Source organism: Coffea eugenioides, chromosome 5 (genome assembly GCF_003713205.1).
Source record: "Coffea eugenioides isolate CCC68of chromosome 5, Ceug_1.0, whole genome shotgun sequence".
Lineage (NCBI taxonomy): Eukaryota > Viridiplantae > Streptophyta > Magnoliopsida > Gentianales > Rubiaceae > Coffea > Coffea eugenioides.
In genome coordinates this window covers 15,515,869-15,532,419 of record NC_040039.1, presented here as the reverse complement: position 1 = coordinate 15,532,419, position 16,551 = coordinate 15,515,869, and positions in this window count along the sequence as shown.

The window sequence follows — 16,551 nt, the reverse complement described above, 5'->3', positions numbered from 1 at the left end:
TCAATTTAAATTGGTACCTTGATCTTTTTATTGAATCTTGAGTATAAATAGGTCAATTGTCCCTCATTTAGTGCATCCCTCATTAAGTGGTTTTTTAAAAATGAAGGCTCGGCTATAAATCAGTAACTAGTTTTGTACCCATTCGTGGAATGGGAATTGTCTAAAAATAATAAATTATTTAGTGTAGTTCATAAAAATATTTTCATAAAATACAAATTTATTGTATAATCTATTATAACCTTTCTTAAATACATTGTTATTAAAAAAATAGTCTTATAATGTATATTTAAACATCTAATTCAGTGATTAATAATTCAAAATGCAAAAAAAAAAATCGACAATATGATGACATTCAAAAATTTGAAAATAGGGAAAATCAAATCTTGGCTGATCTTCTGTAAACAAAAGAATGGCCAACCTGTTACCAAAATATCAATTTTGGTACTTAATATAAATGGCTTAAAGGTTAATGTGAAAAGAAAAGAAGCCGAGTGAAATATTAATAAAAGATAATAATTCAGAATCAATCAAGTCACAGGAATATAGCAACCTTCTAAATCTGTTCATGGCTAATAGAAACCAAAACGAAAACATAAGATGTATTTTGCTATTAAGTCAAAAACATAAAAAATCTAAATAGTCTGATGTATATTGCATGACGTGAATTGCTGTATGACAATGAACTTAATGCCTTGCCATTTATGTAATCAATGACACCTTCTTGTTCTTTAGAAGTTTTCTATCAAAGTCTAAAAAAAAACCATTGAAAACTGCACAAAATTTTTTTAAACCCAGAAACCCAGAAAATAAAAAAAATTAATACGTTGTTGAAGACAATTAATAAATTGTCAAAGGCAATTAAAAAATCGTGTGAAAACACATAGTTTAAAAGGTCACTTCTAAATCACTAACCAAAAAAGCAATATGTGTTCTACTTAAATTGAAGAGTGAATCCATAAATTGAAATAACAAATTAATTACAAAAACCTTGCCAGAAATAAAAATCAAACTGTAACTTTTGAAGAGTTAGAAAATTCAAATTCAATGACCTAACTATGAAAAAGGTGTAGGAAATTACAGATCACATACAGCGAGCATAAACAAAGTCTAAATGCGGTCCTTGCATTGAAGGGAATAAAAAGGAAGTTCCAAATCCGGTCCTTACATTGAAAAAAAAAATTTCCAAAAACATTGCGGAAAAGTGTAAACATCTGCACTGCTTGATAAAGTGATAAGTAATAGATCGATAACCATATATATGAGTAAAAATGTAGAGTATCTTCGATAGCGATAATCTGATAAAGATAATCTAATATTTGAATTGATATTTTGAACTTTTGAGTTGAAGATGAGAGAGAGTTAAAAACATAATTCAAAATTATTTATACTAATCCCCTGAAAATTTAGGCTTGACGATTAGGGTTAAGGGGAAAAAAGTGAGAGAATGGAAGAGATAATTATGGAAGGATTATCTAGAATTGTAAAGTCAAGAGAAAAAAGAGAGATAGAATAGCGTAGGTTATTAGGGGGTTAACTCATAGAGCGCGTTGCACCTACTTGCTGTGTCGATAAGCCACGTAGGAAAGAGATAAACTAAAAGGATAAAGATGAGAATAAGATTTTATTATATATATGATACGAACCAAGAGACACCATTGAGGGTCATTCGAGTGCCTCTAGGACCCGTGACGCGAGCACGGGCTAAGAAGATGAGAGAGGAACTCCAAGAGCTTGTTCGTGAGGTACAAAGCCAAGTAATTATCCCCAAGACCATTGAGGGACTTGAGCATGAAGGAACGAAGGTTGTTCACGTTGTTCAAATCCAAGAGGACCACGATTGAAGGCTTCATGGTTCGAGTAGTTGCTCAGCCATCTCTCTAGTTATGTTGGAGTCTAGTTTAGTCATTTTATTCAACAAATAAAACCGGCCAGCTTGTCTAGCTAGGAGAGCCGATTATAGGCTCCTAAAATGTAGGAGCTCCTACAATGTAGGAGCCTTGCCTCTTTCCGTTTCACTTTAGGTTTTAATTTTCCATTGCACTTTAGGTTTTCTACAGTTTTCCATTGCACTTTAGGTTTTCTATTTGTAAGGCTATAAATAGCTTACCTTGGGTCATGTTTATTCATTCAATCAATATAATACAATTTGAGAGTTTTCTTGGTTTCTCCAAGGCTCCTTGAATACCTTAGAATTTTCTCTAGGTGTTCGTGACTTATCAATCTAGAATCACACTAGATTGTGGCGTCTTCTACCAATATACCAAGGTTCGTTAACCACATGATTAACAGGTTGAGGTCATCCGCTCCAAGTTTGGTATCCTCTTGTCGATCCTGAGTCTAATCACTTACAGGTTTCGTCACAAGGTTGGCGACGTTCGTATCAATATATATATATGATTTATTAAGAATCCTATTAGGAAACTACTTGCCGTCTGGTTAAGCCATGTAGGAAAGAGAAAACATGAAGGGATAAGAATGAGAATACGACCGACTTTATTATATATATATATAAATATATGATTTGAGCAATTTTGTTCATTTTTAGTAAAAACTAAGGCCAAATATGGATTCTACGTGAAAAACAGTATCCAAAATGATATTTTGGTGCATTTTGGCAATCGGCGGCATTCCAGCAACAACGCCACTACCAATGTTGCCATGGTCACCAGTGAGGAGTTGCAGGTGTGGCCGGAGGTGAGGAAAAAAAAGGAGGAAAAAACAGAGATAAAGGAAAAGAAAAGAAGAAGAAAAAGGAAAGAAAAGAAGTCGGCTAGTGTTTATTTTTTGGGGCTATACCCAATGTTTCAAGTGGGCTTGCTTGCTCTTTTAATGAAGTGCTTCGCATATTTTTTTGGGGCAGAAATAGTGGGGCTGAAACATTGAAAATGTCCCAAAAATTGTTTATTTGTATCTTCCTATAATCAGAAAATAAAGTTTGCAATTTGATTACTAAACTTTGGTGCAATTTGTCTTCTTTTATTTATTTACTTTAAGTTTTATTCATTTCTATGTTTATTTAATTTAAAATTTATAATTATTTGGGGATATTTAAATATCCAAACTATAATAGATAGGCAATATTTCTTCTTTTTCACAAAAAATGTAATTAGATAGACAAATGTAATAGATAGATTTATTATCCAATATTTTCCCTTTTAGATTATAGTTAGGGTTCCAATGTTATAGTTAGATATTGTGTGCTTATGTTTTTACCCGCTTTCCTTAAGATTTTGCATTTAGATATTATACCTATTTGCTATGTGATCCTATGTGTTTATTTACTTTAACCTATGTTTTATATGCTTTATTATAAATGATGAATGCGTGAAATCGTCACACTAGTTCAAAACTAGTTATGGTTTCTCTTTTCGTTCTCTTATTAGCTCAATGCTAGTAAGGATTTATAGAAATGAATTTGACTAATATTATACCCTTAGGTCGCCCACGTGTTCGATCCATCCTTTGTATGTTATCCATTGCATTTTTATGCATTCTTCTATTTTAGGTTATTTTTCGCATTTGCATGATATTTTCTCTTATATTATTTCATATCCCTATATGCATAAACCATATCATTTAAATTTGTATTTCACTTAGGAATTTAGAAAAATAATAGGTTAGTTCATCTGCTTGCTTAGATTAGAAAAGTCATCATTCGAATATGAAAAATGGGTGAGTATGATTTTCTTCGCCTTAATCCGCTACTACCCCTCTATAAAAAGGAAAATTATGTCATGAGTTTAAGTTTTCTGTACCCGTTATGTTGCATCCCCTTACTTTGGCCACTTATATCTACATATATAAGATTTAATTTCCCTTTTTTTGACTCTTCTATTCGCATATTCGTGACCCCTTCAAGGATTTATCTAGAGTCTTGCAATTAATATGACTTGTATCAACTAGACCTTAAAAGGATATTTTGTCCCTCCTGATATCCATTTTAGGTTTAGATTTACATCCATATAGAAACGTCCAAATGTGTTGAGTTTGAGAGTTATATTGAAAAATTTTTGACAAAATGTTGGAACTAATTTAAGTTAGGTTGAAAGGGTGCATTTGTTTTCAAGCAGAAATAGTGTGGCCGAAATCATAAAATTGATTTATAATTTTACTACGACCCAAAATTAGTAGATCTTCATTTATGTCCCTATTTGAATTACATTGTGGCCCCTAAACTTTATATTTATTTAATTTTGACCTCTAATCTTTCCAAAAAATTATGTTTTGACATCAAAAACTTTCTAATTTGCAATTTAGTCCCTAAGAGCTTTTTGATTTTGCAATTATCATTGTTTCCTTTCTTTAATTGTTTATTATGCTTCACTTAAATATATTTAATTTGTAAATTTTAGGTGTTTTAAGATTATTTACATTTTTGGCATAATGAGGTGGATTTAATACATGTTTACACTTTATTTTTAAGTATTTTTAATTTAAATTGGTGTCTTGATCTTTTTGTTGAATCTTGTGTGTAAATAGGTCAATTGGCCCTCATTTAGTTACTATTTCAAAAGGGAAGTACCCCTATTACCCTTTTAAATTTTTTATTATGCGCTTTTATGTGATCCTACATGCTCCTATGCATTTATATATTTTTTTGTGTTTTCTTTTGTTTATTTACTTTAAGTGCATATTCATTTTTATGTTATTTTTTCAAGTTTTACAATTATTTTGGGGTATTTAAATATCCAAACTGTGATATATAGGTAATATTAATTTTTTTTGCAAAAATTGTAATTACAAATGTAATAAATAGGTTAGATAGATTTATTATCTTATATTTCCTCTTTAAAATTGTAGTTAGGGTCCCAATATAATAGTTAGATCTTTTGTTCTTATGTCTTATGTGCTTATGTGTTTACCCATTTTGAATAGAATTTTGTATTTAGATACTATAATTATGTGCTACGTGCCTGACGTAATCTTATGTGTTTATTTGATTTAATCTATATTTTATATGCTTTATTAAAAATGATGAATGCATGTCGTCACCATACTAGTCTAAATGCTAGTAAGGATTTATAGAAACGGGAGTCCAATGCTAGTAAGGATTTTCCTTCATTTCCTTATTAGTCAAATGCTAGTAAGGATTTATAGAAACGGGAGTCCAATATTAGATCCTTGTGTCGTCCATGCATTAGATACTTCCTTTATATGTCATCCATTGCATTTTTATACATTTGTCTATTTTAGGTTATTTTTCTCATTTGCATGATATTTTTCTTATGTTATTCCTTATCCTTAAATACATGAACCATATCATTTAGACTTATATTTTACTTTGGAATATAGAAAAATAATAGGTTAGTTCATTTGCTTGCTTAAGTCAGAAGAATCACCAATCGAATATGGGAAGTGATCGAGTATAGCTTTTTTGGCCTTAATCCATTCCTATCCCACTATAAGAAAGAAAATTATGTCATGAGTTTTAGTTCTCCGTACCCGTTATGTTCCATTCCCTTTCTTTGGCCACTTATCTCTACATATATAAGATTTAATTTCCCTTTCTTTGAGTTTCATCTTGGTATACTCGTGACCCTCTTAAGGGATTATTTTGGATTTCAGAATTAATGCGACTAGTATCAACTAAATCTTGAAGGGACATTTTGTGTCTCCCGATATCCTCTTTAGATTTACATTTATATCCATATAGAAGCATCTAAATGTGATAAGTTTGAGAATTATATTAGAAAATTTTTGATTAGTTCTGACAACTACTTTGGGTTAAGTTGAAAGGTGCATTTATTTTGTTGAAATGACTGATATGGGACGATATAAAGCATGGGCGCAATTTTTAGTTTGAAGTGTATTTTTTCTTGAACTTTAGATCAAAAGACAGTGAATGTATTTTTCTAAATGGTGACTATTTGATTTATAAATTTGTATACTCATGTTTTTTTGTTAAATTATAACTATGGTTGTATTGAGGGATTTTGAGAGTTGCTTGCTGTAATTTTTTGTGAATTTTAGGTTGATTTAAGTGATTTTTGAAAATTAAAGGTTCGGATTTAAATCAGAAATTTGACCAATTTTCATTAATTCTTTGTAAAAATTAAAGTCAAAAATGAATTTTTCGTGAAAACATAGTCAGAAATGGTATTTGGTTCATTTTGGAGATTGATGGCCGGTGGCGATTCGACAACAGTTCTACCACCGTCAAGGAGTTGTATGTGTGGCCGGAGGTGAGGAAGAAGCAGCACAAAAAAAAAGAGAGAAAAGGGAAAAGAAAAGAAAAAGGAAAGGAAAGAAGAGGAGTGGGCTTCTGTTTATATTTTGGTATTAAACCCAAAGTTTTCATTAGTTTATGTATGTTTCAGTTGGGCTCTGCTTGTTCTTTCGATCAAATAATTTGCATATTATATTCAGGTCGAAGCAGTGTAGCTCAAACACTAAGAATGTGCCCAAAAATTGTTTCTTTGTATCTTCCTATAATCAAAAAATAGATTTTACAATTTGACCCCTAAACTTTCATGTAATTTTACTATGACCCAAAAATTATTAGAATTCTTTCATTTACATGGTCAATTGAATTGCATTTTGGCCCCCTAAACTTTATCTTTATTTATGGGGTTAATTTCATTTTGTATCCTTTAACTATATTCGAATTCTCAATTTGGTTTCTAAACTTTAAAATAGGACACTTTCGTCCCTATATTATAAAATTTATTGTACTTTAATCCTTAAAATATAGTGCTTGTCCATTGTAGTTCTTAAAGTATAAAATTTACCCCAATTTAGTCCCTAAAGTATATCCGTTTAAGCATAAAATTTATCTCACTTCCTTCATGATTTTACTTAAGTGAGACAAATGTTACAATTTAAGGATTAAAGTGTACCATTTTAAAGTTTAGGGACCAAAATGAAATTTTGGATATGGTTGAAGGGTGCAAAATGGAATTAACCCTTATTTATGTTTTGACCTTCATTTTCAAAAATTATGTTTTGACATTAAAAAATTTTAATTTGTAATTTAGCCCCTAAGAGCTTTTTGATTTCGGATATATAATTGTTTTCTTTCTTTAATTATTAATTATGCTTCATTTAAATGCATTTAATTTTTAAATTTAGGTATTTTAAGACTATTTATGTTTGTTGGCATAATGAGGTGGATTTAGTACATGTTTACAATCTCTTTTAAAGTATTTTCAATATAAATTAGTGGTTTGATCTTTTTGTTGAATCTTAGCATAAATAGGTCAATTGTCTCTCATTTAGTCACTACTTCAAAAGGAAAGTACCCCATTACTCTTTTAAACTTTGATTATGTGCTCTCATGTGCTCCTACATATATAAGATTTAATTTTCCTTTCTTTGAGTCTCATTTTCACATACTCGTGACCCTTTCAGGGAATTATTTTGGATCTCACAATTAATGTGTGTGACAGCCCCACCTCCCCCTAAGGCGAACCAAAGGGGTCAGCGGATCGCCTGCCCAGTTCTCACCGGGACTCAGTCGTTCACTTCAATTCTCAAACAAAACCAGAATAAACCCACAAGAATAAATATAACGACGGTCCAAAACTTAAAGCAAAACTTATGTCCATTACTATCTCAAAAGGGAGTACAAACATCGAATATACAAAGGTTCTCAATTCACCATAAATCTAGCCCGTGCCGAGCACTAGGGCGAGAACCATTACAAAACCAAAGAAACTAGTCTAGACTAGTCTCTACCGAGCTCTCGTCCTTACTCGCCGTCCCCTGTTAAGGAAAACAAAACTAAAGGAATGAGTTAAAAGCTCAATGAGGTTCTATACATAGAAACAAGTAATTAAACAAGGACATTACTCATGTAATAACAAATAATCCAAAAAAACACATGTCCAATATAAAGCAATGATAATACATTCATTAAAAGGATACAGGCTCACAAGGAGCAAATTGTTCGTTCGTTCCCCTTTCATTCCCTTATTCCTCCAATTATTAAAAAAAAATGCATCTTTGTAAGTAAAACCCCTCATTTTTTACGTTCGTTCGTTCATTATCATTCACCTCCTCCTGGACGTTGGCCAGGCTCTTCACCCCCATCCGGACGTTGGCCAGACTCCATCCGACAACAAGGTAATACTCGAGTATACCAAACGTTCACCCAGGTCACCAAATCTACCGACCGAGTCCGCTTCTGACTCGAGTCGATCGGTAACAATGGCAAGGGCCCAATTCAGCCAAAAGGTTTACATTCATGCGCAACTAGTATTTCAACATTTAATCATCGAAAATTTCATATTTATTTAGGTCGAGTGCGATAAAGTACACACTCACCTAGCGAAAGTTCATTTGAGAAATCATAGAAAAACAATTAACATTTAATCAATATTCACAAATAATCACATAGTCACAACAATCTACATAGTCATAGAAACAAAACGTATATAGAACACTCACCTATTTAAGTAAAATAATGTCCAAAGTATCCTCCCGGATAACACTCTCAATCGCCAAGAAACCCTAATAATGGCCAAGAGAAAATATTACAGTTAAACCCCTCCAAAGTTTAAGTGAACCAAAGAAAATCCAAATAACTACTAGTACAAAATATAAGTATAGTTTTGGAAGTGAAAAGAGTACATTTAAACCAAAGGCTATGAGTAAAATATTTGTAAAACTTATGCTTGCTCGTAAAACTTTGAAATCTCCATTTAAGTCGAAGTGACAAAAAAAACGTACTCCGAGCAGTCATTACTTTATTTCTCAGAGGTATAAGTTTGGCCAAATCCTTACTTATATACCTCGGTAAAAGAAGATGCAACTATCCTAGATGGTTCAAGTGATATTCACTCTTAACCCTTACTCAAGTTGCAAGTATAGTTCTCGAGTTCTCGAGCGTAAATTTGGGCAGCACGTCCTTTGTGTTTACCTAATTTTTCCAGCCATTTATGGCTTCATTATTTTCCTCAGCCAATCCCAAAGTTATACACAATATAAATTCATCACAATAGCCATTCAATAGGCTCAAAGTCATATGAGTACAAAATCAAGTTAACAACATGTGCGGAAATGAGAACTAACAAAAGACAGATTTGACGTGTTTTTGCGTAACGGTCACAACCGAAGCTACGCTTATCGAATTGGGATGAAACGTATACCGTTTCGAAGCTAACACAAAGGCCTACAATTTTGATGAAGACCACTTAGTCCAAATTCCAGTGTAACCCAGTCAAATTCCCCAATCACAGAACCAAATTCCAACTAACCGGTCAGTTAACCATACTGCCTTCAAATGGCCATATCTCAAGCTACCAAAGTCCGTTTAAGGTGTTCTTGGAGGCGTTGAAAAGATAAGATAAAGTAATAAAACTTTAATGTTTTGTAAAATGGCTAAATCAGCACGGATCATAGTGAATAGACACGGTCAATTGGATGAACTGTCTAAAACGGATCACTGGATGCATCCTAGGGTAGTGAGGGTATTTTGGTCTTTGCACAGGCTACGTTACTCCGATTGGGTTGAAATTTTGTAGGCAACCATAAAACATCATTCTCTAAAACTTTCATGTTTTGTACTAAGCCAAATTCGGCCTCTAACATACTTAAATAGAATCGGGCAGAACTGAACCACAATTTTCCAGAAATCTGGAATTTTTGTTATTTCAAGCCATAATTCATATTTTCACCTTGAAACTACCACTACTTTCACCTTCACAAGATCATATACCATATATATACATCATACAACACCTAACCCACAAGAAACCCTAACTCAAAATCATCCATCCAATCCTCACAATCACTTGAAATAAGCTTCACAAGCACAATACTAACATTAATACTCAACTTAATCATGATTAATGGAAAAAGAATGGTTGATCAGACTTTATACCTCAAGATACAAGCTTGCAAGGATGATCCTTCACCTCTCCTTGAAATTTTTGGTTCCTCAAGCTTCCACCTAGTGATTAATCGGTTTAGTTTTCCTTGGTTCCACTCAAATGGTTGGATTCAAGATGGATTGAAGATTTTTCTCTCTTGCTCTCTCTCTCTCTCCCTTGCTCGGCCAAAAGACAGAAAGAATGAAGGAAAATAAGCTGAAATGAAGGATAAAAGAACAAGGAAAAAAAATTAATCAAAGAGCCATAGGGTGGTGACACTTGTCACCACCAAAGCCATGCAAATTTCTCTTTCTTTTCCTTGCATTTTTGGCCACAAATTTTGGCCTTATGGATGAGTATGAGGGGGGATATTTTGCAAAAATATCAAGGGTATGTGGTGGTAAGAAAATGGTGGTCAAGTGGTGGGTTCAATCGGTAGTGATCGATACCCGTCGGTTTGACGCGATTTCTCTTAAATCGCGTATACTCGGGTTTTTAACTTATAATCACTAACTTATTATTATCACTTCTAATCATATAGTATTCCCTCATCCAAAAGTCACTTTATCTATCAAATTTGATCCTCACTCCGTACTGAATAATCATACTACGGGAAAACGTGAAACCCTAATTCGCTCTTAACTTGGAAACGAAAAGTGAAACCCTACTTCCTAGATTCATTTGCTCCTATTGAGGAATGATTGGGTATTAGGGCCATAATAAATGAATAATTTTCAAATAAAAGGCATTTTTAAGAAAAATGTGAGGAATTTTACAATTCCAGTGATTAAAATTAGGGTTTCAATTAAAATATGAGTGATTTAAGAAAACCGATTAATCACAAGTAAATTAGGATTTTTGATTAAAATTTTTAGGGTTTCTAGTCTTTTAAAAGAAAATAAGGTTTTAAATCAAACCCAAAGAAATACACTTTAGTATTTTCTTTACAAACAACCTCCTAATTTTCGGGGTATCACAATCTCCCCTCCTTCAAAAAATTTCGTCCTCGAAATTCCAACTGGCATTAATCAAATTAAACAATCCTCGAAATTTTTACCTTCTATTGCCTCAGAGGACCCCGGAACTTGTTGCTGATCTAAGGCATAAACCTGTACTGATACTTTTGTTCGGTTTCCTCTTTCATTAGTTTGTTTCGGTTTGGTTCCTTCCACTTGTTGAGTACTACCCTCTCGTGACTGTTTCTTTGGACAATTGCTAAGTTGATGATTGCTATCCCCACAAATCAAACATTTTCCTCCTTTCCGCCAGCAATCATTCTCAGTGTGATTTCCTTTTCCACAGTATCCACAAGCCAATCGAGGAGCTACTGTTTGACCTTCTCGAGAAATGTCCTTTGACCCGATCTGACTTCCTTTCGTAGACCTTTCATCTAATGCTCTTAATGTCCAAGGTGGGCGAAGTGAATGGTTCACTTTTTGTACTTTAGAGAGCATTATCCTTTCTCCGGATTCCTCAGGTATGCTGCTGGATGTATCTCTTTTCCGCGTTTGAAGGGCTTTTACTCGGGCTTTCACATCCTCAATTCTTTGAACCTTCTCAAGAGCCTCTGTAAACGTATTAACTTGAACCGCCGCTAATGCCTCCTGGATTTCCAAATTTAGTTCTTGTATAAATCGTCTTATTCTCTTTCGCTCTGTAACCACCAATTCGGAAGCGAATTTAGACAATCTAGTAAATTTGGTCTCATATTCGGCCACACTCAGGGTTCCCTGACACAACCCATTAAATTCGTCCTCTCTCCTTTCTTAGACCAAAGGTGGGAGATATTTTTCGTTAAATTCCCTTACAAAGTTCGCCCATGTCCATACCGTCTGTTCTCTTTCCCACTTGACCCTAATTACATTCTACCACGTGCAGGCTGGTCCTTCGAATTGAAATACAGCAAAATTTACTTGTCTTTGCTCCATGTAATTCAAAGCCGCGAAGATATTAATCATTGCCTCCAACCACTGCTCAGCTATATCCGGATCAGGCCCCCCTTGAAATTTCGGAGGTAGAAACTTTTGGAACCTATTAAGAGCCCTATCCTCTCCTATCTCAGGATTCCGGGGTTGATTCACTGGCATTTGACATTGTTGATCTACCAGTCGTGCTAGGATATTTGACATTTGTTGCATCGCCGTCGCCATTTGATCTCCGGCCTCAACCCTCGGTCCATGTTCTTGCTCGGCCACTGTTTCTCTTTCTTCTCTCGGTTCTTGAGCTTGCCTAGCCCCACGGCCACGACTAGCTCCACGTCCACGACTACGTCTCCCCTCCATTCTTTTTTTTTTTCAAAAATGATTTAGTATGTAACAAATTAAATTGACTAGAACGGCAAAATTTACCACACCAAGTTCACAAAGAAACATATCAAGTAGACAAGATCAAATGCAATAAGTACTATACATGTGGATATTACCATGCCACAAGCCAAATACACACGGTAGCAGTACAAAGACAAAACAAGAAGATAACACGACAAGCCGTTTCACACTTGGTTAACATAGCCCCCGTCCGATCTCTCACGTCACTTCCTATTCACTAGATGTCCGTTAACCTCTTATACTCATTATAGCCGAACAAAGCCTGTTCGTGTTCCAAAATACAAGTCTCAAATACCCAGTAGCTAGCATCGCCTCAACTCCAGAGTACTCGAGCACGAGAATCCGAAATAAAACAGTTTACATCTCGAGCTGGCCAGTCCCAAGAGTAAACTATCTACATTCGAAATTCCTACCTGACGTACCTATCTATAGTCCTCAGATACTATGAGAAAGATTTAAGACCTATAACACTTCAAGATTCATAGCTTATGCTCGAACGAGCACTTAGTCCTTCATACTTATTCATCACTTAGCCCAAACTCACTCCGTGCAGAGACCACGCTAAGCAGGCTCTGATACCAACTGTGACAGCCCCACCTCCCCCTAAGACGAACCAAAGGGGTCAGCGGTGTGGCGACTCCACTTCCCCCTAAGGCGAACCAGAGGGTTGGCGTGCCGTCTGCTTAGCTTTCGCCAGGACTCACGCAAGAAATCTAGCCCAAATCCTTCCGAAGTATAGCCTAAACTATTACAATATTGATCCTCCAAAATAGACCAATAACTAAGACCACATTAACTTCAGAGATAACAGCACTTTAAGATAGCGACTCGTCGATTCTTAAATACCTTACGCGTTACAAACCACGGAATAAAGTCAAACAATCCCATTTAACAAATTCATACAAGCCAAATACATTCTTACAAGCCAAGTAACAAAACCAGGGTTTGCACTTTTCCAGCTTCAAGTGGCAACCCAAAACAAAACTACACTGTTTAATTCGAATTACATTCATAACAAGTAAAGTAGATTTCAGGCCTTTCTCATATGCCAGAACCTGTCAAGGAAAACAAAATACGTGGGGTGAGCTAAAGCTCAGTGGTGCCCCAAAACATACAATCACATAAAACAAATAGCGAGTAATAACTTCAATTAAAGTAAACAATTAGGAAAGCGTTTAACAGCACAAGATAGGATACAGGGACTCTCAGGAGCCATTTCTCCATGAGCTTGATCAAAATTTTCCGTAGTCGACCCTCCGTCAACTTTCACTACCTAAGGTCCGTGTAGATCTTTTTATTTTGCTTAACTCCGACCACCAATCATACCCCTGTACCGGGCCCGCACGCCAAGCACGAAAGTGGTAATACTCGAGTATACCTTAGGGACTGGTCGAGGAATTCATCCAATGACGTTACGTCCAACAAGAGATTAGGGATTAGTCGAGGAATTCATCCAACGATGTTACGTCCAACAAGAGATTAGGGACTAGTCGAGGAATTCATCCAACGACGTTACATCCAACAAGAGATTACCAGGTCAGGGTAAGAGTCCTTTCCACCCTTAAGGTGTAGTACACTCCCCTGCCTAGTGATTAATAAGTGCAAGCAAGTATTCATGAAAACATTTCAAGCAAGTCACCACTCGAACGGCTAGTGTGATAAAGTACACACTGCTCACTTCGATGGATCAGAAACCATTTTTTTTTCCAGATATCACATATCAAGTCAAGAAAGCGCTTTAATCAAATAAGCATAGAACAAGCAGGGACACTCACCAAGAGTGAAGTTCAGAGGTCAAGTTGAGAATCGAAATCCGCGTCCTCGCTAAACCCTAAAATATCAAATTTTAAAAACTATAAGTTGGTTATACCAGTTCTAGGGTTATGTAGGAAAAGTTGTCTGTGTGTATAACTAGTTTATCCTTTCGAAACTGAATCAACAATTTGTTTAAAAATCAAAACTAGTAAAAGTGTTAAAATATTTCGTAGGGTTTCTTGCCGAACAAGTTTTCCCACGCTTTTTTTTAGTTAAAGTTATTAAAATCTCATTTTTTGGACAATTTCCTCTGGAACAACTAACCAGGGACAATTTCAAGGAAAGAAAAGAAATAGAGGAGAACCTAGGGTTTTAAAACTAGTGAAATCATTTTCTAACAATAATAAGGTTAGTTTAAGCTAAAGGAAGAAATATCAGTTTGGCAAAGTTTAAAAGTCCCGACACACGAGTTTCTTAACGTTAGCGTTCAATACCAAATTTTATAGTTCAATACTAGGGTAAAATATATTTAAATAGCTTGACTAAAGATACTCAAGTTCACAGGATCAAAACGGACTTCATGATTCCGATTCACATGCACATTATATCTCAGATTTGCCAATATAGTAAAATCACATTTCAACCAGCAATTTCACTAGGGCTTCGTCAATCATTAGCCCTAGGTTTCAACAGATTCATTTCTAATCGAAATTTAAACAACTGACCAAGGCTTTGTCAATCATTAGCGCTTGGTATCCAACAATTACTTATTACAACAGATTAACCAAAATTTCAAATGTTTAAAGTCACTAACATGTATTTGAAACCAAGGACAGGATTTGCAACAATCTCTTATCCAAGATTGCCACCAATAATCTCATTACACGTAAACAAATGCAGATTAAACATTTTCTAGCAATTTATATTCCAAAGTATCCGTTCCAATGCCAAGAAATTCCATCGACTAAACCGCAAGTGGTTTATCAACCAACTAGAACTAATGACATGTAATTCCAGCAATTAATTCCATCAAAAATTTAACGCTCGTGAAAATCACTCAAATAGCCAAGAGCTTCATCAATCATTAGCTCTTAGCATCCAACAATCATCTGTTACAACAAATCAACTAACAACTCAACCCAAGAACATAAAAAAAATATCACGGCTAGCTCAATTCGCAACCATTCTAAGAATTCAGATTTTTCTTTTTTTTTTCCATCCTCGGCTCATTTCAGCAACATGCATGATCCAATTAACTAACTAACTATCGGTTTTAAATTCCAAAATCAGGTTTAATTCAAAATCAGGTTCGGACATCATCAAGAAAATTAACAACCAACCAGAATTCTATCAAGGTCTTCTCGGTTCGCTTGCATGCATCTAGATTCTGTTCTACTTCAATTTTTCTTGCTAATTCAGGACCGAAAAACCTCATGCAAAGCACAATCATCTAGTTTTTAGTTAGCTAAATGCATGATTGAGCTCAGATTACCTCAGATTATCGAATTAAAGCTACAAATTTCCAGCTCAAGCTCTCGGCCATGTCACCAAATTTCTAGCAGCTTTTTCCAACAATTTCAGCCAAGTTTGTCAATGATTCACTTGTTTTTACTTCAATCAAACCTCAAACCAAGCATGCATCCAAATTTCTCTAAAGTATATGGGAAAATTGAAGTTTCTAAGTCACGTTACCTTATTATTTTTTTTTTTACAAAACAAGCTGAAAGTTAGCTCTCCTTCCTTTTCTTTCTCCTTGGTCCAAGCTTGAAGAATGAGTAGCTTCCTCTCCTCCTTCACTCGCTAACTCTCTCGGCTGGAGCAAGGCAACAAGCCACTAAATGTCCCCCCAACTTTCTCTACTTTAACTTGGCTGGTACAAGGAGCAAGCCTCCAGATTTCCTCTTAACTCTCTCTCCTTTCTCTCGGCTGAAACAGGAAGCAAGACACCAGTTTTTTTTTCTCTCCACTCTCTCTACTTTTCTCTCGGCTAAATGGAGCAAAACATAGGGAAACTCTGACTAATATTTCTCTTAAAATTGCAGCAGCTTTCACTCTTCCTCTCGGTTGAAGCTAATCAGTGAAGAAGCTAACAAAGTTTCTCTTCCTATCCTTCACTTTAGTTCTCGATTTTTGGTCGGTTGAAGAATGCAGAAATGGGAAAGCTATTCGGATGCTCTGTTTTCTCTCTCGGTTGTTGCTGCCTAAGAAAAAAATGCAGAGTTCTCTCTCTCACTCTTTCTCACGGCTTTGGGTATGAAGATGGAGTGAAAGCTTTGCTCTCTGTTTTCTTTCTTTTATTTCCCCTCAGCCGTTAATATCAAGGTAGGAACACAAGGCTTCTTCAGTTAGTGGTTTGATGATTCCTAAGCTTTCCACTCAATCCATAGTCCACTGGTCGCATGGTGAATTTGCTAGAGTGAAGGGTTAGTTTAGTCCTTTAACATTATATCATTTATCTTACCAAACTGAAATTTTTCCTTAACTCACTTGTTAACTCCTAATCTTATTTCTATCTCCTTAATCTCAAAAATTCTCACACATTTAATTTTTAGGAAATCAATAAAACAAGTAGCTTAGCACTAAAATATATTTAATTCATACCAGTTACGGTATACCCCATGTTTTTATTTGGTTCGTACAGTTTGTTTTATACGTTTTAA